The 24,134-nt window shown below is 35.8% G+C and overlaps 1 protein-coding gene and 1 pseudogene across 3 annotated transcripts in view; one reads left to right on the top strand and one right to left on the bottom strand.

The window, feature by feature from the left end:
• The window catches only part of NAALADL2 (N-acetylated alpha-linked acidic dipeptidase like 2), a 1,191,965-nt gene that overhangs the window by 92,327 nt on the left and 1,075,504 nt on the right, over nucleotides 1–24,134 (bottom strand). The gene's annotated exons all lie outside the window — the stretch shown is intronic.
• On the top strand, nucleotides 1,684–13,032 carry LOC132231833 (probable ATP-dependent RNA helicase DDX5; annotated as a pseudogene).

Here is a 24,134-nt window from a genome sequence, read left to right as displayed (position 1 = left end):
TACTCTGAACAAGGCCTCTATACTCTAATTGGCCTTGAGCATTCAATGTACTCTAGACAGGGCCCCGCACAGCTTAACCTCTGGAGAAGCTGGAGATAGATATATACCACATGGGTAGTCAGCCATGTCTACATAATGGAGCCTCAATAAAATTTCTGGACACCAAGGCACAGGGGAGCTTCCCTGACTGGCAATAGTTTATGCATGTCCTCACACATTATTGATGGAGAAAGTAGCACTTTTCATGATTCCGGTGGAAGAGAAAAACAGGAAGATTCATACATAGAAGTTTTCTGGATTCCGCTCCATGCCTTTGTTAGAGTAGGCAGCTAGAAAGATATGAGTTGGGAAAGGCAGTGAGGTCTTGGAGGGATTATATGTCAGATGTGACAAATTAAAAACGTACAGTGGACATGGCAGGCAGGCCCCTATGTGAACAGGAAAGATTCAGAACCTTCCAGGATGGGGTCTAACTGGTAACATAGCAGCTAAGCGAAGGAGCATTATAGCTTAAAGATGCATTTTTTGAGACATAATGGAGGGGGTGACTTGTTCCTTGCCTAGGAACATTCCAGCTTAAGGGTATAAATCCTCTAAACTCCCAAATATCGGGGCATTTGGTTAAGTCTTGGCCAGATGAGTTGCTTGTTCAGGTCCTATCTGAGTGTATTTCTTTCCTACAACTGAAGTCTTGCCTGCTTTTGCTGTTATTATTTGTTTCTTGTTTTAATTTATCCCTACAAGCCAGACAAAAACTGGGAGCACAAAGTGCTCTCTCTGGACAGAGGTTATCTCTGGTCAGAGACCTCCTTGACCACCGCTGATACCTCTGTTCCTTTGGCTGATGCTAATCTGTAACCTTTCACTGTAATAAAATATCTTTCAGTAAAACCACTTTGGAAGTTCCACGAGTCTTTTAATAAATTATTAATCCTGAGATTGGTCTTGGGGACCCCCAAACCTGTAATTAATAATGGTGGTAAAGGGAATCTTGAGACTCCTAATTTGTAACTGGTGTCAGAAGCGAGTCTTTTGTACTGCTCCATAATTTTGTACTCCTCCCCAAAATAACTAATTTAAACAATAGTTATTAGCAAATATTAATGAAAAACTCAAGAGTAAAGGGAATTTAAGTTTTTTTCCCCCATAGTTCAATGATAGCACTAAAGACTTTTCCCCCCAATATTTCTACTTTTTTTCTCCAATTTCTCAGTTTCCTCTTGACTTTGTGACTATAAGGTGGCTAAATAATAGAAATCCAGCAGAGGAAGTGTCTTCTCTTCCTAACACAGGTTTCTTAACAACAAATACAAATCTGATTATACCTACTTGGAACACATATCTTTTATGGAAAAGAAAAGCTACTATGGACCCAATACCTTCATTAGTTGAGATCAATTAGATCTGTAGCAAAAATAAATTGTGAGATAAATCCTATGGAATCCTCTGGATTGCCACACAATAGGTTAGGACTGCAATGAATATTGGAAAGATGACTACAATGTCCACTATAGAATTCTATAGTTTATCAAAAATTCATTTATGAACAAAGTTAGTTAGGTTTTACTCTAGTAAACATCCACTTCTAGGCCCTATTTCTATGTAATTCAAGATGCAATTCAGAATGATTTATAGTTTTAAGAGAGTGAACAAGTATGCAAACAAGGGAATTCCCATATGAACATGGCAAATTGTCACAAAAGTAAGTTCTGCATATCACAGAAATATAATAATAAGAAAAAACAAACAAAAAATCCCTACAAACATCCTTTTCGGAGAATCCTAGAGGAAGATAGAATTGCAGATTTTAAAAATTCATAGATTGGCTACCTAACTTGAGATCAGACAGAAGAGACACATAAATAAATGGGAAGAGAAAGAATAGGAGCAGTGAAAGATCCAAGAACACCAGTTCTCAGAAAGTAGCAGCAAAATATAATTCCTAGAGGTGAAGGCCTTGAAATGCACAAGCTATATTCTTTAAATAACAGAAAATTCTAGTATTGATAAACTTGTTTTAGAGCATATATAAAAAAGGAAAACGTCTCAATTATTTTTGATACATGTTTAACATTGACTTAAACCTTAAAAAAGATGACACTATAAAAATTCAAGCCATTCTAATTTATGAATGTTGTTGCAAAAATCCCAACTAACATATGGACAAACAGTAAAATATATAATAAGGGTGCACTAAAGGTATTCAGTCTGAAAACAGAAATAGGTCATCATGTTTAGTATCAGCACTATTATTTTTATATGTTCTATAGGAATTAGCCTATACAATTACGAAAGGTATACACATTAGTTATATAAAAATTGACTAGAAAGATAGAAATAGAAAGATTGTAAAATTAAAAATATATATCAATTGAAAAAACAACAACAACATAAAAATGGGAATTTTGGTAACACCTTTAATTACCGAAATTAATAATTACGTAAAATAAGAAACTCTACAGAGACAGAAATTATATATACTCTAGACAAGTGAGAGTTTCTTTCTATATCTGGTAGAATTTTAAAATAATCTGGAAATTAAGAAAGAAAGATAAATACTTCCAACACATTGGAGTAGGTTTGACGTGTGACCTGGGAAGCTAAATTGAAAGTCTCCCCATAGAAGCATTTTTCATGGAGTTGATGAAAGGGATACAGACACTAAGCTGTATATCTAAATAATTCTGATAGAAATAATGCTTTTTTATTGAGTTCTGTATCTCTGACCCAATTCATATTGTAGGTTAGGATCCATAAAGTTGTGCAGATGTAAAGTCTTAACCATCTGAGGACCTCATGTAGTATTTTCCATTTCACATTGTTAACAAGTTAAAATATTCAGCCCCTCTATCTGGTGTTTGCCTCCAACTTATTCTATCATTTCCTCCCACCACTTGCCATTCTTACTGCAACAATTGGGAGGAAGAAGGGCAACATTAAATCCCAATGCTAAGAAAGAGAACAGAGAAGCACACTGAGAGCAAATACATTCTTGAGATTTCTTCATTGCACACTTTCCATGAGGTAGAAATTTTCCAAATAAACTATGTAACTTGAGTCCAGAATATGTATTTTTATCCCCTTCATATTGATTATATATTTTATGGATTGTAGTCAAGAGAAGGGAAGTAGTAATATCAGTAAGTTTTGGAGTAAAGTTGGCTGAAGTACCAATCCTATGAAGTACTTCAGGTGACAAATACCTTAATTTTTCTGATCCTTAATTTCCTCACTTGAAAATAACAGTTATTACAGATTGTTTTAAAGATTAAATAAAATGTGTGTAAAGTGCATAACTTATTTCCATAACTCAATAAATGTAATTATTACAAAGACATTCAAGCACAAGCATAAAGGCATATTTCAGCATAACAGTTAGGATCTTGAAAAATTACTAACATAAGTGAACTGACGGAGGAGGTATTTAAGATCTTGTAGATAAAATAGAGTTTGAGGACTATGATAATGGAAAATACACACACAAAAAAATCACTATTTTCACACTGAAATAAAACAATAAAGGAAGCTTGTTAAATAAAATGCTACAAATGATACTTTTATATACACTAAATTATTTATGTAAGTAATTTCCATTTCTCATCCCTCAATTACTAGAAACTTTTCTTAATCACCTCTTTCTGTAATTCCAAAGAGATTTTTAAACATCTATTTTCTGAAGTTTCAGAAAGTGTGCATATTAAGAGATTTCTTCTACCCACATTTGACTCTTTATCTAAATGTTCACTACCTTTCTGATTTTATGATTTAGGGCTCTAGGTTCATCACAGCCCAGAAAGCAATGTGCTTTGAATGGTTGAAATAAAATAAAATACAAAAACCGCAACAATTTGGAGTGATTTTTATTTAGTATGTTTGGTATAACCAATACATTTTCCTCAAGTTTGCTATATAATAGTAAAGTTATAGAGACACAGAAAATGTCTTTTGACCCTCTTGCAACTTAATTTATGCCTCTCAACTATTTTTTAAAACTATATTTTATTGATTTCATAGAGGAAGGGAGAGGGAGAGAGAGATAGAAACATCAATGATGAAAGAGAATTATTGATCAGCTGCTCCCTGCACTCTTCACACTGAGGAGCTAGCCCACAACCTGGGCATGTGCCCTGACCTGGGACTCAAACCGTGACCTCGTGGTTCATAGGTGGAGGCTCAACTATTGAGCAACACCAGCTGGGCTCCAGGTCAACTCTTAATAGATGTGGGACTATGGTTTGAATGCCCTGGATATTTTTCTCCCACTTCCTCTATTCCTCTAAACAGTGGTTCTCAACCTTCTGGCCCTTTAAATACAGCTCCTCATATTGTGACCCAACCATAAAATTATTTTCGTTGCTACTTCATAACTGTAATGTTGCTACTGTTATGAATCATAATGTAAATATCTGATATGCAGGATGGTCTTAGGTGACCCCTGTGAAAGGGTCGTTCGACCGCCAAAGAGGTTGTGACCCACAGGTTGAGAACTGCTGCAAAGGCACAGTACGCCTGCTCTGTCTGTGATTTACCTTTTATAGTCACAGCCACATTTTTATTTTGTCCAGATATGAGTGAACCACAAGTCATAGTAGGGGTTCTGGGATAACAATACTCCCAGGTAACGTGAAGGACTACAGAATCAATCCTTCTGTGTGTATTTATATAGTCACAATGTCTATATTCTCTACTTACATATTTTTTGTATAAACTAAAATTCCTTCTAAACCTAATTCTCAGTGCAGGAATATTACTAAAGCCCCAAAGGTGTTTTGAAAGGCATTTCAATATATTTATTTAGTAATGCAATTAATTTTGGTTGGCAATAATTCCAAAAATGGAATTGAGAATTGGCAAGAAAAAGAGAGCTAAAGGTGATAGGAAAAGATGCAAATACTCTGGGAATGTAGCTAATAATGCCCATTGGGTAAAGGAGCACTTCAAAGTCACAGCCTGAAGCTCATGGAGAGTTTGAAAAAGGCCAGAGTAAGGAATATGAATGTCAGAATGGCAATTCTCTACACAACTTCCCTCATCAAAAAGAAAGGAATCATTTAAATCAATTCGTCCTGCTAATTGCATTAAGTTGCAAGGGTTTCCTGGTGAAGGTTTGAAGTGGCTGAGAAGAATAATTCTGCATTTAACAGATAACCATGTGATAGTTATGGTTTGACCACTATATACTTTTTTAAAATATATTTTATTGATTTTTTACAGAGAGAAGGAGAGAGGGATAGAGAGTTAGAAACATCGATGAGAGAGAAACATCGATCAGCTGCCTTCTTCATACTCCCCACTGGGGATGTGCCAGCAACCAAGGTAAATGCCCTTGACCAGAATCGAACTTGGGCCCCTTCAGTCTGCAGGCCAAAGCTCTATCAACTGAACCAAACTGGTTAGGGCTTGACCACCATATACTTAAAGTTGCATGTAAGGAGTCTGGTTACTGGTATAAAACTTGGCATACTTTTGCCCTGACTGGGTTGCTCAGTTGGTTGGAGCGTTGTCCCATACACCAAAAGGTTGGGGGTTCAATTTCCAATCAGAGCACATAACTAGGTTGTGGGTTCAATTCCCAGTGAGGGCCAATTGCTTATAATAAACCTATTTCTATATAGATATATAAACATATTAATATATCTATCATATATATAGAAACAGATACATAAACATAGCTATCCCTAGATATAGATTTATACATATTTAGATATGTGAATATCTTTATATTCTTTCTCACTAAATAAGCATTCAATGTGAACCATTGATAAATTATTAGATTATTAAATTCCCTTTGCAAATATTAGGTTATGCAGATATAGTCACTGGTTATACTTTTTGTTTTAAATTTTACTTTCTGGAGACCTAGTAAATTTTCATAATTCTCTGGGACACCTATCAACATTCTATCTAGCTGTATTCCAGCAAATACTGGGACATAATACTCAGCTTTTGATTTGTATGTTGATTTACCTTGATATCTCTCCTTTTGAATTTATTACATGTTTCTATAAGTGCATTACATATTCAGGACATACAGTAATATGACAAAGACTAAATAAACTGTAATTTTTTCTCATAATAGAATAAGGGATGAATCCTGGAATTTTAAGGATAAGAGTTATAACAAGGAATTGAAAGATTACAGAAATATGAGTCAATGTAATTCTAATGCTAACTCTCTGGTTCATAGATAGATATAAATATGCCTATAAAATGAAAAAAATAATGAAGTAAATATAATAAATTCTTATTTTAAATGAAATTCTATGAATTTATTTTTACTTTCTTTTATTCTGTTTTTTTTTTAATTCACCATTTGCCCCCCTTATTTCTTCTACCACCTACATCCACCCGCCTCTCTCCCTCCCTCCCTCCCACCATCACATTAATTTTTAAATTGTTATTTCTTTATTTTTGTGTTATATTTTAACAAACTAAATTTATGTTACTTTTCCCATTCTCTCTGGAACATGTTTTAGGTAGATATTAGAATTTTGCAATCGATTTCATAACCTACTAAAACTGCACCATTATATTTATTTTGTCTTTATCTCTCAGTGCTATGCTCTGGATTCATTCCTGAGTGCTAACCTGCAATTCATTAATTCTTTCTGCAATGGTTTCTTGTCAAATGGAAAATCTTTTGTACTTCTTATATGTCAATGACTATATTTTTATTACTGTCACAATTATTTTTTTGCATTTGTCTACTTTTGACCCATTTATTTTCAATTTACAATAAACATATGTATTATAAAGTTACATAATTTACATATATATTTTCAAATTTATCTTTATTGTTGAAAGTATTACAGATGCCCCTGTTTTTTCCACATTGACCCCCCTACCCCACCCTCAACCTACCTGTAATAAGAGTTATCGCCAAAAATAATTTTCATAGCCTATCTATAGGATAAGGCAAACTTTCCAATTATTGAAAATCTGCTCTTCTTATTGTCCTGTGAATAATTTTTCTCCCCCTTGAAGCCCCAAGTTGCCTTAGCTCATCCTTACCTCAGAATGTCATATATACCTCATTTCTTTTTCTGTCTCTGAACCTCTCATCTATGGGGGTGGGGGTGTCTCTGACTCTTTCATGTATGTGGAGTTCCCATACACATGCATGTAATTTGATTTGGTTTATATTCTCTTGTTAGTGTCTCTTATAGACTTACTTATTAGACCAGCTTAAAGAAACTTGAAGGGTAGAGGAAATTTTCTTCCTCCCTCAAGAGATAAATAAATAAATAGAAAGCCCGGGCACATTCTTTTTTAGAGCTTTCAAACAGAAAACAAAATGTACTTACTGAAACATTAGATTTTCCTATGCAGTACAAATCACCACAGTCTATTTTTACTGTAACAATGAAAACCATTTTAAAGATACTAAACTATCAAAAGAACAAGGCTTTCTTGAAATGTGATGTTAAGGTTAAAATACCTCTGAACTTATAACATTGCAAAGCAATTGCTGTAAACCTCAGGGCACTTCTGAGGTCTTCAAAGCTCTCCAAGATTTGCTACCAGTGATTATAATTTCATCCAAAGGTAAGGAGGATCTTTTTTCCTCACCATTTTTTTTCTTTACTTTCTCAGGCAGGTGGAAATGTGTGTGAAGTCATCCCTATTTTTCTCACCTTTCCCTCTTATCAACTTGATTCTATAGACTGTACTATCTGGAGTTGTCCGGGTTCAAGTTCCAAATTCTGTTTCTGCTTATTTATTATATTCTTCCCTGAGAAATCTTTGCTCAAATTGAGTTTCTGAAATGCATGACATAGGCAATTTTCATGGTAAGAAAATCACTAGCAAATACAGCCTTCCCTTATTTTTCCAGCGCAGCACTTGCTGATGTTAATGGAGCTAGTCATTTGCTTATCATGGGTGAAATAGATTTCATATTGATTGGTTTGACTCAGGACCATGGTATTCGGATTAAGATTGCTAAAAAGAACTACAGAATTGTAAAAAAATAATAATAATGTAAACGGAGCCACTTTAAAAATGGAGTCTGGGCTGCCATCCAAAATAACTGCGTTGCACTGTTTTACTCCTCAAACCTTTGAATGTTAAAATTGGGCAAAATGACCTTCGAACTGAGCCTATAGCAGCACGGTATTACAAACAATTGTTTACAAAGCTAACAGGAAAGCAGACATTAAAGCAACCAGATTGAAAATTAAGGATGTTCTTTAGAATTAGCATCACCCTTTTAGCTTATCTGTACCCACATAAATTTCTCTCTTCTATTTATGTAAGTATTCTCCTTCCCTTTCTCATAAATACCCTTTGCTTAACCTCCAAATCAGAACACTATTTGGGTTTCTCTCTGAATGAGTTCTTTCTGAAAAGCTATTCTTTTGGATCTCAAATAAACACTTGTTTTCTCTCACTTTGGACTTTTATTTTGAGGTTAACATCTAAACCCTCAAGTTAAAAGATGCAGTGATACAATGGCTTACAGACACTAACACTCTGCTATAATTCACAAGCAATTCCATATTATAGATGATGTTCAAGTTCAATCCCCAAAGAGACTACACAGAGGAGTGAAAGTGCAATTTAGAGTAGGAAAAATTACATTTGACTGCTATAATATTCTTTCTTATTTTAGTATCATCCATATATCAGCCATTAGCCTGTACCTCAAATCTCTTTTTTAAAAGAAATTGTGTTTTATGAAGTATCATCTTTCAAAAACAACAACTAATATCCATAGTAGCAAACCTTCAGCACAATCTCTCTTAGAGCTGATTCTGAAGTTCTGCTTCTGAGCTCCTGGGGTGTTTTCCGCTGCTAAATGATATCACAGGTTCGAAAGTACACAGACTGGAGTCAGGGTCACCACTCCCTTCACTTATTTAAATTTTGTCAAATACAAAGCTTTGGCAGAATATTGTGTCCCCTGCTAAAAAACATACTATTTTTTATACTTCTAATGATAAAACAATACATTTCAAGAGACTGGAAAATGCAAAACTAACAAACAGAAAACCTAGATGGGAGTGGTAGGGTAGGCAGCTAGGAGTTAACAAGAGAAGGGAGCTAGCTACCCTGCCTGGGCTTGGTTGAGTCTGGAAGTTACACTTAATCAGGCTTTAGTCTGGTTTACAGCTTCAGACTCCCCAGGGGATAGCTGAATCTTTGCCAAAGGGACTAACATCCCTCTATCCTCTCATCTAGGGAGGAAGGACTGGCTTTCCAATCTCCCTGACGCACAACCGGACTATAGTGGGGAGGAGTAAACAATAAAGGGGACATTCCTCTGCTGGATGCATGTACAGTAGGAACCAGATGAGGAGGCAAAACTTTGAGGGATATGCAATAGGCGCCAAAATGATGACATAAATAGGTGGAATCTATCCTGGGAAACCTGGGAGCAAGACGGGATTGGATAGGGCCTATCCAATAGGGAGAGGACCCAACGCAAGCCAGAGAAGGATCAGGAAAGAGGTTGGTTACTTTGAAAGAAAGCTTACTCCTTCTCAAGCCCAAGCTAATATAATCAAAGCTTAATAAAGGCCCATCTGGGAAGCACACCTTTGCCCATTCATTAGCCTGTTCAGGCACATTCTCTCTCCACTGTAGCCACGTGGCTTCAAGCATGGACCCCTTGCAGCACAGTGGGCGGCAGCCACGTGGGCCCAGGCTTCTGTGGAGTGCAGCCCAGGAAGAGACTAAGTGAGCAAGACAGGGACAGACACTAAGCTTTGGCATGGACTAAACTGAACGAGGGCAGCTTTGGATGTCCTGCCAATGCCAGGCCAATGGCGCAGAGTCTCTGGGCCTTGGTCCCCCTGGGCTGGGTGAAGACAAGTGCAGGCTTCTGGCCCCAGAGACTGGACTTACTCCGAAGCAGAACTGAGCTGAGCCATCTGGTAGTAGGCACCAGGTATCTGCGGGCAATAAGTCTAGTTGCTCTAAGTTTATTTATCCTTCAGTAAATCTTGCCACTACACCATATACTTCTATGCCTGGGTCCCCATAATGCTTTTCTTGTAACTCTGGAAGAACCCTGTTTTCACCAGCAACAGGAGCACATACCTTACTTAAAACTACAATATTGTCATTTTATTATTTAATGACCAAGCAACCAGGTTCTATCTAACCCTTTGAACCTTCCAAATTCCTCATGAAATCCTTGAGAGGCTGAGTCTTGCAGTCAGGTCTAATTTAACTGTGAATATATGGAGACAGCTGAAGACCGCCTACTCAGGTAAAGTACAGCTCTGAGGCAATTACCAGAGTAATTCAAGCAGAAACATTTCCTACTGAAGAAGAGATAATGTTTGCTTGAACTATTCAGATTGGCCATCTGTAACAATTAAATTCATTCACCCTCCCTTCACTTAACTTTGCAAAGGAAGACACAGCCTTGTTGCTATTAAAAATACACACACAAAGCATCTCAAATATTTATTTATGAGTTAAGAAAATACTCTGTTGATTACTTGTAAAATAAGTTCACAGGTTTAACAAACTGTAGTTTTCAAAGAGTTAGAATAGGGCTTCCCTGTGGGGGGAAGAGGTTATAAAGATATAAAAGAAGGCTAAACCATAACAATAAGGTATTTCTGATGCTCTAAGATCTATGCTCACCCAAATGACCCTACTCTGGATGAATCTTGTATACACACACACACACACACACACACACACACACACACACACCATTATACCATTTATCAGCCACCAGAAATCCATATTAAAATTCTAATAAATTTAATGATTTGATAATAATTATGATAATAAGAAAGCCAGTGATCCTTCAACCTTAAAGGCAACAGGCAAACTTTGTGAAGTATACAATAATTCAAAGACCAACAAAGTACTTACAAATCCTTTTAAAGAAAAATACAATAACCACCCTGGCTGGTGTGGATCAGTTGGGTGAGTTTTTCCCATGTACCAAAAGGCTGCCAGGTTCAAATCCTGTTCAGGGCACATGTCCAGGTTGTAGGTCTGATATCCAGTTGGGGTGTGGGAGGTAGGCAGCCAATTGGTGTTTTTCTCTCTCTGTCTCTCTCCCTTCCTCTCTTTCTGAAATCAATAAAAAAATAATAATCGCATGTATTTTTCTAGTTTGTGGTTCCAATTCTTTTCACTGCTGTTTAGCTATCACCACCCCCATCCCCTGAAGGCTTCACTCTTGCTAAAGCCACCTCCAGGGATTCATCATAGACTCTCCCAAACTTTTCCGCACCAACCAAACCATTAACATAACATTTGCTTACTTGGATAACCAAGATTGAACCAAAGAAAAAAAGATTTGATGCAACTTAATTAGGAGGAGGTCAGAAGGAACCCCAATCTGGAAATAAGAATAGGCCCACTGGGGAGAAACTAGTTAAAAAGAGGAGGAATTTTGATGAGACTCCCAAATTTGAGAAGAATTTCTATCAAGATCACAATAGATTGGCTAGAAATAGCACAGAGGTGAAAGCACACCAAAGAAACAAGGACATTTCAGTTAGAGGCCATAAATGCCCAAAGCCAATTCTGCATTTCTATGAAGCAAACTAAATTATAAATGTCATGGATGTATCTGCAATATATAACTTTACTGAACTCATTGTCACTCAAGCTCAGGGCTCTCCAATTGCTCCAAACCAGTTGGATACAATTGGAGTTGCTCAGATGGATTCGATCATTAGCCATTTCTAGACGAGAAAGGGAGAGGAGAGAGAGAGAGAGAGAGAGAGAGAGAGAGAGAGAGAGAGAGAGAGAGAGAGAGAGAGAGAGAGAGACTGGGAAAGAAAGAGAGACTGGGAAAGAAAGAGAGACAGAATGGTCCTGGTTTCTTACTACTGGTGCCAACTGAGGAACTTACCAACAGGTAAAGCAAGTAGTTGCTGAATACTATAAAACATTCAGCTTGCAGTCTACTTGTGTCTATGGTGATGCTGCTTCCAAGAGACCACAAGTGTAATTTGGAGAGAGATTAGTAAATTTGTATTGCAACACCAGGAAGACTGACTTGTAGTATGGGAGAAAATCAACCTAAGGAAAAAGACCTACGTTTCCTTTGATAAATTATATGAAATGCCTGATATGGAATACACTCCATACAAGACCATGCATTAGTTTAGACCTGATAGACAAACCTTAATGTAGAGTGCAACTTGACCACCCCCTGGTCAAACTCCCTGGGGACAATTTGCCTATTAGCCTTTTATTATATAGGATAAACTGTAGCACACTAAAGCAAAAAAAAAACACATTATTTTTCAGATTGTGGGTGCATATAATGACATAAACAAGAAAGATAAACTTAATGGGGACTAATGAAATAGATCTGAGTAAAAAGGAAATAAAATCATTGTTTTGTGAAACCAAAAAAATGTGATGAGCTTATCAGACAAATGAGAAGAGAGTGGCCTTTCATAGGCACCCATGGTGACAGGAGTTAAGACAAATTTGACGAGTTCTAAATTATTTCCAACATGGAAGAGTTCCTATTCTGAGTGCTACAGATATGATTTCAGACGGCTACCTCTGGAAGATGTAAATGTTTTCATCATTTATTACTACTCAGAAAGTTATATTCATCTAATTGGAAGAACTGCTCACAGTACTAAAATACTTTCTTCACACCTATTAACATAAAGCAAGTAAGAGACTTTACTTTCTGAAGCAAATCAAATAATTAATCCCAAATTGCTTTAGTTGGTCAAAGACAGATATTCTGGTCATTCTAGTAGTAGAGGAGGCATGAAGGATGACCACAACATTGTTCATATAAAAAGGGGTGGAATTAGTCCTTTTGTATACAGGGAAAATCATAACAGAGGTTACTTTAGTCTGCTTCAGAGAAATTTGAGGGCAAAAATGCAAAATGTTGTTTACAGTAGTGTAAATTACATCTGTGCTTTGAAAGTCATTTTGTGTCTGTTGGTATACAGACTGGTTTTAGGACTAGTAATTCAACAGAGACTTACCAGAATGGTCATGATAGCACTCAGCAATATGAAATTAATGTTCCAAATATGTACCTAGTATGAACCAACAGACATATGCTAACTAACTGTGGCTGCACTTGTGATTAATATCCAGGGCCAATGGGATATTCTCAGTAAGGTTTAGTAAGTATCAATAGTTTTATTGTTTGTTTGTTTGTCTGTTTTAAATAGCAGAAATAATTGCAGTGTAGCAGTATTATAAACACACAAAGAGATTTAAGAATTAAAGTCATTAATATTTAAAACCAGTTAAATTTGAGATCCAACTCTACTCCCCAAACACTATAGTTGCATTGTTATATGGATATGTCAATATAAAGTTCTTGGCAGAGTTTTTTATAAAATAAATTCTCCTGACTGATGAAAGTGCACAAACATTGTTTTTCCATGAGTAATATATCATTATCCATTTCAATTTAGTTTGAAGATGCTGCTCTGATCTCCCCTCTACTCAGCAGGCAAAACAATATCTAGTTCAAAATAAGGTGGTTTTGAAAAATGGAGATGGAATTATTTAAAGAACCATGCAAAAGTCTTATTCTTGGAACAGAGAATATAAATGAGCCTTCCTCATACAGGGGCACTTAGTATGGGTAGGATAAACTTAAAATTTTGTGACAGGAATGCGTCAATTGGGCACAGAGTAGACAATTCAGGGGTATTAAAAGGAAACCAATCTGACAAAACCGGATCCAGCTCAGAATAAAAAAAAAAAAATACATAGTCCCACAAACTTCATTAACATTCCTCATGAAATAACTATGGGTTGAAATAGCAAATATAACTGAGATCTAAGGAAGATGACTCACCAGTTTGAATCTCAGTATTTTAAGAAAATTTTTGAAAAATAAAGTAGCTTATACACCTCCATGTAGCTTTATAAAATACACTTTAAATAAATTTTCAAATTTTGCCATATTTGCAAGACCACCCGCAGATTTATACAATCTCAGAGAATCACATATCCTGCCAATATAATCTAAATGAAAAGTATTCTTGATTTTTAAATATTTCCTGTGCAGCTTGAGGATAGAAATGACAGATGTATAGGCCAGTGTTTCTGGATACATGCCCTTTTGATTGAGTTTTAAGTCCTGCTCTTTCGTTTCAGTTCAAAGTTCTGACTTATAAAACCTAACTGGCTTTTTCTTCTATTGCCAGTTCAGTCTTTTGAAGTTCACATTTTGTAATGAGCTCCATAAGAGGTTATACAATATTTTTCATGTCTTTTTCTGAGGCTAAAAAACAAAAACAAAAAACAAGTCCACCATATTTTCTTTGCCTAGGTGCCAAATGGAAGCAATCATGGTCAGCAGGATTGCAGTTTAAAGGCACTAACATATTCTTTTCTCCATAGAACCCACAGAATAAGAGGATCAACTTCCCATTATTAGAAAGCTCTCTCTATAAAAGAGACGCAAAATAAAGCCAGAGTTGGTATTTATGCACATTACCCACTACCCGGCTCTTAGGATTTAGTAATAAACCAATGTTCCTAGATGGAGGTAACATGAAAATGTATTCCTGGCAGTTTTATCCAAGCACTATTAGGAAGCCAGTACAATTTCTAAAAATGATTAACTCTTGACTCTAGTTCAAGCTCTAATTCAGCAACTTTTTCCTCTCTCAGCAACTCCTGTTCCACCAGGCTTTGGTAATTAAACGTATGTTTAAATACTGAAACAGCAGAGTTTCAAAGGTGGAACACAATTATCTCCTTTGGTAACATTTTAATAAAAGAAATCATATATTAAGAGCTCAGCATCCTATTTTTTTTTAAAAAAAAGTAATTTCATGAGAAATTAAGAACATTTCTTGTATTATAACAATATTGCAACATATAGAATTGAAATAACTTAAGCTCATTAAACAATCATTAGTTTTCAATAATTTAGTCCCAAAAATGAGGGGAAAAACATTTTCTAAAATGTTATCATTGCCCCCATTTTAGATGAGAGCTTAAAGTAGTTTGAATTTTGGAGGCACAAAATAGATAGTAGTAATGAACTATTTTAAAAAATAGAAAATAGTAATTTACTGTACATAATTTGATTTCTTTCAGCGAGATAATCATTTATATCCAAGTAATTGTAAAGAAGTTAACTATTATTTTTTTTCCAAGCTACCAACCTTTTTGAGTCTTCTCTAAAGGATTTGTAAAATTGAGACACATATCTCCAGAGAAAGTCTCATGTAAAAGATATCTCGTGATTAACAATTTGGGACAAATAAAAAACCAAGTCAAAACAGCTAAGGACTCACTTATAAGGAAATCTATACATGTGTTATTAATTTTATCATCTCAACACATAATAATAGCTATTTCATGTTAACATTAATAACACATTTCAGAAATTATCATTAAGAGGGAAGGTAGCAGATGCTAGCAATTTAAAGTGAAAAGCACTGTGTTAGATTCATACAGACAACTACTATTGCTGGACAAGTATAACCTTTTTCTTCAAATAATTTAGCTTTCCATGTACCCAAATTTATTTATATATATAATCAAAATAGTTCAGAGGTTCTTTTAATTTTTTCCCCTCTCTCCCTGACAAAATGGAATCAACATTTTGTAGAAACTTATAGAAGACATGAAGTAAGGGGGAAATGCTAAAATTATTATTTTAACTTCCTCAGTAAAATCTTTCAAATTTACAAGTCCTAAATCATGGGTGAGCATTATAAATTAATTTATTTTTTTAAGACAAAAGTAAAATAATGCTTTATTGGGAGACATTTAAAAAATCTTTCTATCATTTAGGATTCAAATTTTATTTTTATTCGGTTTTTGTTTTTTATTTTTTACAACTAGACATCATTCATTACTCAAGAGATTAAAATAAGTTTTTATTTACATTAGGGAATATTCAAAATTGTTCTTGCATTGTATTAAATTCCTCCAGTGACCTGAAAATTAATGTATCTCAAGTGTAGTTTTTGAAAATTGGACAAATAACCTTCTTTATTTATGACATTCTTCATGTATGTTGCACTTTAAAATAACAATGTCTGTAAAGAAACATAGTATTTCAAAATGCTGAACAATTTTGTATGTATGTTTTAAAGTGCCATGAGTCAAAAATAAGCAAATTTTTTCATTATTCCATTTAAACAAAATGTATGTCTTATAGGACTTTGAAAATTCCTGTTAGTGAGAAACAAGAATATTATATAAATTATATAAACATAAAATCTAACTAAACATGTTAGTAATTTTGATTAAGATGTAAAAACACAATATTAAAAATCATTGTAATTTATTTAATTACTAGAGGCCCAGTGAACAGATTCATGCACTGGTGGGGTCCCTCGACCTGGCCTGCAGGGATTGGGCTGAATTTGATTCTCTGACCTCTCCTGAGGGGTCCCAGATTGCAAGAGGGTGGTTCTCAGGTGATGCACCCCAGAATCGGGCTCCCTCCTCTCTGGTTCCAGGTGTGTCACCCGAGAACTGCAGCTGCCAAGTCACCACAGCTCAGCAGCTCCTGCGTTGAGTATCTGCCCACTGGTGGTCAGTACACGTCATAGCTACTGGCTGGTTGGCTGGTAGGCCAGTCGCTTAGGCTTTTATATACAATAGATTCTTAAACTTTATTTAATAATCTTTATAAGTCAGCTGATGAATTCCTATTTTACCTTAAAGTTGTTGTTACTGACTTTCCCCAGTTTGGGTTGTGGGCATAGACTTTGTAGCCAGACAGCCTGGGTTCTAATCCTAGCTTTGCCACTTCATGGCTCTACCACCTTGATCAAGTTACTTTTCAGCTATGTGCCTCTCTTTCTTCATCTGTAAAATGGGAGTGATAATAAAAGAACTTACTTCATGAAGTTGAGGAAATAGATTGATGTAAAGTGAACAGTGCCTGGTACACTTAGGTAGAACACTGGTAAGCTCTATCTAAGTGTTTGATATTATGAGGATTTCATTTTATATTATTGATTGCAAAATTATTGTCAAGCACTGAGATGGGTGTTTGATACAATAGACTATGCTTAATGTTTTAAATGAATGCTGCCTTTCATTGTACAATTACCTCATACTGCTACTAATCAAAGATATTTAGGATTTTATCCTTTGGAGCTGCCATTAGAGTCAATCTAAGGCAAATACGAAAATCAATCACATTATTCCAAATGCAAACAATATTTCCAAATTTGGCCATTAAATGTGATTATCCGACTTGGCCTTAAAATATTAACACTAATGATGATAACAAAACTTAAATGCATTGGCTATTTTATATGCCACACGAAGCATTAAGAATTTTATCATTATAATCTCATTTGATTAATTTTAACCAGTTTGAAAAATGTCTCTGTCTTCAGTGAGTAAAGATGCATATCACTGGGGACATTCTAAAAAAAATCATGAAAGCTTTGGAGGTGATTCCAACATAAGTGGCTGTAAACAGTCTTACATTATGATACAACTTATGTGATAAGTGATACCGGGGCTAAGAAAGACACAATTCTCAGGATGTTGTATCCTATCTAATAAAAGAGAAACATGGTAATTAACCGTACATCCGCTACCCTTCCCATTGGCTAATCAGGGCGATATGCAAATTAACTGCCAGCCAAGATGGAGGCCGGCAGCCAGGCAGTTTGAAGCGAACATGAGGCTTGCTTGCTTCAGTGACGGAGGACTCCAACGTTCCCCGCCTGCTGCTGCCAGCCTCTGAGCTTGCAGTTTGAAACATTGTTACAAATATAGAAGCTAAACAAAACCCCAGAAACCTGCTTTCAGCCCACAGGGATCACAGAGCTAGAGTTGAAACAGTGTTTCGATTATAGAACCCAAACAAACCAGATACCTGCTTTCAGCAGCGGAGGCCTAAGAGCTGGAGCCAAGCCTCAGAGCTAAAGCTGGACCAGAATTAAAAAAAAAAAAAAGGAAAAAAGGAGCAGTTGGGAGCTTCAGTCACCCGCCAGCCTGAAAACAGCCCTCAGCCCCTCACCCAGACTGGCCAGGCACCCCAGTGGGGACCCCCACCCTGAAGGATGTGTGACCAGCTGCAAACAGCCATCATCCCCTCATCCAGGCTAGCCAGGCACCCCAGTGGGGACCCCCACTCTGATCCAGGACACCCTTCAGGGCAAACCAGCCAGCCCCCACCTGTGCACCAGGCCTCTATCCTATATAGTGAAAGGGTAATATGCCTCCCAGCACTGGGATAAGCGGAGCCACAAGGCCTCCTAGCACCGGGATCAGCATGACAGGGGGCAGCGCCCGAACCCCCTGATCGCCCTGCGGCTCTGTGTGTGACAGGGGGCGGGGCCACAACTCCCCAATCAGCCCTGCTCTTAGCCCGACCAGGGGCTGCACCTAGGGATTGGGCCTGCCCTCTGCCACCCGGGAGCAGGCCTAAGCCAGCAGGTCGTTATCTCCCAAGGGGTCCCAGAATGCGAGAGGGCACAGGCCGGGCTGAGGGACCCCCGCTCCCCCATGAGTGCACAAATTTTTGTGCACTGGGCCTCTAGTATTGTTATATTTTGGTTAAAATAGATTGTCTTATGATGTAAAAGTAATGTTTATTAATTACCTTTAATTCACTTGAAATTCATAACTAACAATGAATAAAACACTAAAATAGCCCATGCTTAGTTTAGGCTATCATTTACTTGCTTCATGAAGTTAGAAGTCCATGACAATAAGAATATATAACAATAAGAAATGCTTTGGTCCTAATTACTTTTAATGAACTATAATAGGATAATTTGTTCTCCATAAGTTTGGTTAAGTCCCCTAAAGATTTTTAATCCTGTTTTCCATTGGTTATATGGGAAAGATAACCACAAAAAATATAATGAAAATAAAACATCTAATACAGTGCTTAGCACTTAGTAAATACTTAATAATAAGAGATCTTATTAATAAATGTTGGCTATTAACAGTCACAAGATTTGCTTCTGAAAGAGAATATCAGAACATAGTGATGTAAGACTGCTTTCTTTTGTTTTACTGCTTTCAAGTCTTTCTTGGTCTTTAACTATTTATTATATTAAATGAAACACTAAGGCAATATGGTCATTTTGTCAAAAAAAAATATGTATAGACACTACAGACATTGCTATCAAGGCAATACTTGATGAGGATAAATTTGTTGTTATAAAGGAGACAGCTATGGTGAGAGAGGACTAGAAACCTTATTAAGATGTGCACATAGAAAAAAGTTAATATAAAGCAACAAAAATGGCTTGAAATATCATTTTCTTCCCTCTCCTTAATGTTTCCTTGTATTGTGTGATTGGTGTTATTTATTCTGTGGTCACTTAAATAAGACCAAAACTAATTTATATGTATTACAACCACAGTTTTGAGACAGGCTCATTTTTGCACTTGAAAAATGAAAATATCTGAAAATGCAGTAAAAGCAGTCTGTAATACTAAAGTAAAATTATAATGCTATTCTTAAGGTTATCATAATAGAGCAAACAATACCTCATAAAAAAGATTTGTGGTGATGGCATAAAACTTATCAAATGCCACAATGGCTCTCTGTCTGATAGATACATAGGCCAAATTTTAAGGGATATTATGACATTTCAGTAACTTGAGCAGCAGCAAAAGTTCTTTGTGAAGATGAAAGGTGCTAAAAAGACTAAGGTAATCATTTTTCTCTATCTCTCTGGGTAATTATTAGAATAATAAGCTCCAACCAGAGGTCACCTATTGCCTAATGAAATAGTCCATCTGAAGAGAGGATACTGTAATTCTTACCAGTGGAAAGAGAGTGTGGTATTAAACCAGTGTAATTATTGAAACCTCATAGTGTGCTGTATAATGTGGGTGCGCTTTCCAAGTGCAGGCTGAACAGTTCAGTATCCAGTGAATGCCCAACAATTAATCAAAAGATACATGATCTATATTAACACAAATGTTCTTTGAATAGAAACCATGGTAGATTTCAAGGGTATCAAAGCCAATAAATACAGTGGGGCCTTGACTTATGAGCGTCCCCACTAAAGAGTTTTTCAAGATACGAGCCATCTCTCGGCCGATTTTTTGTTTTGAGTTGTGAGCTAAAATTCGGGTTACGAGCCAGCTTCAGATACTCCACAGCTAGTTGGCGCAGCGAACGTCACAGTGAACGCCACATCAGCCCAGCATCATGTGTCTCACTCGTTCACTGTTGATTTGACATATGAGTAATTTGAATTACGAGCTCCGTCATGGAACAAATTAAACTCGTAAGTCAAGGCCCCACTGTACAATACTTCAGACATTCTGAGTGTCCCTCCACAATATAATCACAGGTAGAAGGAGAAACACATCCTTAAGTCTAACTTCATCATTTTGTAACTGGAAAAAAAAAACACAACCAAAAATAGACATCAGAGGTTATGTGAACTCCCAAAGACACCAAAGAATCTTATAGACAAGTGCAAACTAAACTGTACATTTCCTAATTTCCAGTTCAGTGTTCTTCAGGCTGTTAAATCTAGTATTATTTAGTCCAAATTTATGCTATTAGATCTTGTGACCTACTTTTTTTATGCGAGAATCGGTAAAATAGTACTCTAAGAAACAAAGAAAACAACACCTTAGCAATAGAACACAACCCGGTCATGGAATTTCAGCCATCCTTTCCATTTGCTCATCTCCAAACCCAGGCAGATAATAAGCCATTTTATAGCTCACAGACAAGGTGATATATTGAACTGTTAAAATGCATGACGATTTGAATCTTTGTTCATCTTTTCATTCTTTGAAACATTATAGTTTGAAGTATCTGACTCAGAGAAATTAATCAATTTAATCCCTTCAATTTTCCCCCTTCTTAAGCACAACCTTCAGTTCCTCAATTTTTTACATAAACGGGAACATTTAAAAACTGAGGGTAGGTACACCATGTAATTCATTTGTCAAAAATTATATTATACCAGAGGCCTGGTGCACAGATTCGTGCACTGGTGGGTCCCTCAGCCTGTCCTGCACCCTCTCACAATCCAGGACTGCTGGCTCCTAACCGCTTGCCTGCCTGCCTGATAACCCCTAACGACTGGCCTGCCTGCCTGATCATCCCTAACCACTCTGCCCACCTTCCTGATGCCCCTAACTGCTCACCTTCCTGCCTGATTGCTCCAACTGTTCACCTGCCTGCCTGATTGGCCCTAACCACTGGCCTGCCTGCCTGATTGCCCCTAACTGCCTCTGCTTCAGCCCCCCATGGTGGCTTTGTCTGGAAGGACATCTGGAATGACATCCAGAAGGTAGTTCGGCTGCCTGATCTAATTAGCATATTACCCTTTTATTATTATAGATTATTTAAATTTTAATTTCCTAAACCTACCTAAAAATAGGATTTGGTTTTATATCCACTTACTTATTTATATGAAAATGTAATCTACATTACCAAGGTGTTAAAACTTCCAACTATAAGCTGAAACCAATATTTAAGGATTTTATGTTCCCTGGAGTAATATTTCTATGGCTGTATACTTATGCTCCAGGGACTAGCTCTGCTATCTACAAAACTAAGATAAAGTGTAAAAGAAAATCTGAACTTGTTCAGTGGGCTCATGGTACCTAAGAGTGATGTTTTTTCATTTAAATTTCAAATCAGAAGTTTTTCTTGTTAAATTGGTGCCTGGAGATGCACAAGTTTTGAGAATAGGCATTTAAAAAACCCTATATCATCTTCTGGTTAGAATAGTTTCTTTGGAAAATGTTACCTCTATATTATCAGTGCTAAAATAGAGATAATGAATTCATATTGCAACTACCATACCAAGTATTTGGAGAAGGTTGTTCTAGAAAGAGTATCTTGTGGATGAATTGGGGAATCTCAGTTCTCTTTTTAGTTCTATCCCCTCACTTCGCACTTTTTTTTTTTTTTAACTGACTATCAGGTAGGGTAGGCCAGATGGCCTCTAAGGTCATTTTCAGCTTTTTCTAAAACACTTAAGTACTATCAAAAACAGTCTTGCATTGTCAAATAAAAATCCTGGTTTCATAAAATTTAGATTCTATTCTTGGTACTATCAGTAGTCAGTTTTGTCACTTTGCCTAAGATTTTCTTAACCTACCCAAATTTCAGTTTTTCTCATCTGTAAAATAGGGGTACCATTATCTGCTTACTTCAACTGCTCATTCTGGGCAACAAATATTTGTAAACAAGATAATGTATTAAAACATTTCTAAAATGCTAAGATGCTACCATAATGAACAGTAAAGATATTAATGATGAAATAATGTTAGAATTTATTCTAGCATTAAGATACTAGTACATTGAGAATAAGAAAATGTGATTGAAATACAGAAACAAAACAAATATTTATATTTACAATCTGACTTCCCATGTATTTAGGATTTAACAGCCTAGCTTATAATTCAAAGTTGAATGTTTACAAAGATTTTTAAGTGTTTCTACAAATTCATGTTTTTATGTTGGGAAATTATTATATCTGAAGTCCATAAAAATTATTTTGAAGTCATAAAATGAAAAATATATTTACAAGGCTATCCATGTTCAAATTAACTTGTTTATATGTTGACACAAATAACTGGTTTAAAATATGTCCTCATAACTCTATATCCAATATCACCTTGCATATAATCTTGATTACACCAATTTCATTTTCTTATTGTAAGTTTTGAAATCCACTGAGCTTACATCATGAACTTTGATGGATGAGCTAGACTGTTGTGTCTGTCTAGGCAGGTGTGAGATAAATTGCTGGGCAGGCTATGATCTTTGGGCAAATTACTCTCCTTGACTACAATATATATCGATGAAATGTGTCAGTGTTCATATACACACTTGTCAGTTGCATTACCCAGGTGATGAAAATACAAGTTAAGGGACCATCAAAATGAAGAGGGAGAAATTCACAGTGTCATAGGAAATTAGTACAGGAACCATCACTGTAAGCTGGAAATATATGAGGTAAAACCTTTGGTAGGTGTTGATGGGGAAAAAATTCAAAAAGCTTAGTGAAATTTAAATAATTATATCTTTTCATCTTCATTCCTAATTAGTTTTACTTAATACAAATGAAAGTAAACATGACAATAATTTAGAATATTTTAAGTGGGAAGGAAATGGTAAAAAGGCTTATCATTTCAATTTAACAAATTTTGACAACTCATTTGAATTAAGAACTGCTTTGTTATTGTTTTTCTTCTACTGAAAAAAAAGGAAACATTGATTCATTAACTCTATTAAGAGATCTTTAAAATATATGAACATTTTGTTCATATCCCTTTCAGCATATGTACCATAATGTGCTCAAGAAAAGGCATTGCTCCAAACAATGAGGATTAAAATAGGAGATTAAAAAAAAAAAAGACAAAAATGGTCTTCCCTAATGAAGTAATTATATTTTTAATAAAATACTTTATAAAAAGGTTTGGTTCCTTAATGAAAATATGAATTAGTCTTGGATCCAATCATAAAATATTAGACATGTCATACTCAAGCTATATCTACAATCTAAGAGAAATGCAAACTAAGACCCTGGCCGGGTTGCTCAGTGGGTTGGAACATTGTCCCATACACCAAAATGTTGTGGGCTTGATTCTCGGTCGAGGCACATATAAGAGGCAATCAACATCAGTGTTTCTCTCTCTCTCCCTTCTTCTCTCTCTAAAATCAATGAAAACATATCCTCAGGTGAGGTTTAAAAAAAAAAAAACTAAGCAAAAATCAGGAGGAAGCCAAATGATTTCCAATAATGTTGTGTTTCACCAAACTAACTCCTGATATTACTGTACTTCCTAAAGCCTAAAAGGGTTATCTTAACCCTTCATTTTACTAGGATATTTCAGGCTAGTGGACTGATATGGGTGCACAAAGACATGATTAGTTAGGAGAACACATGTTCAGGAGAAGGAATGAGAAGCTACCAGAATATTCTATAACACACTAAATAGTTAAAAAATATTTAAAATTTTCAAAGAATTGCTCATTGTTGTTGCTTAACAGATTGTGTACTTCCTTATTCTCTATTTTGTTTTTCCCAGATAGGCCTTATTCCTAACCACTGGTGAATAATATTATCTCAAAAGATGACTCACTATCCCACAAAAATCTATAGTACAAATATAACTTTACTTATCTATGTACATTCCTCAGGTCTGATACTCAATTCAAAAATAAGGTATTTTTTCATATTTTTCTCACATTGGATATTTTTAATATTACAAATACTACCACCCCAAATCAACAAATT

The sequence above is a fragment of the Myotis daubentonii genome, chromosome 3 (genome assembly GCF_963259705.1).
Source record: "Myotis daubentonii chromosome 3, mMyoDau2.1, whole genome shotgun sequence".
NCBI lineage: Eukaryota > Metazoa > Chordata > Mammalia > Chiroptera > Vespertilionidae > Myotis > Myotis daubentonii.
This window is presented reverse-complemented; position numbering and strand designations above follow the sequence as displayed.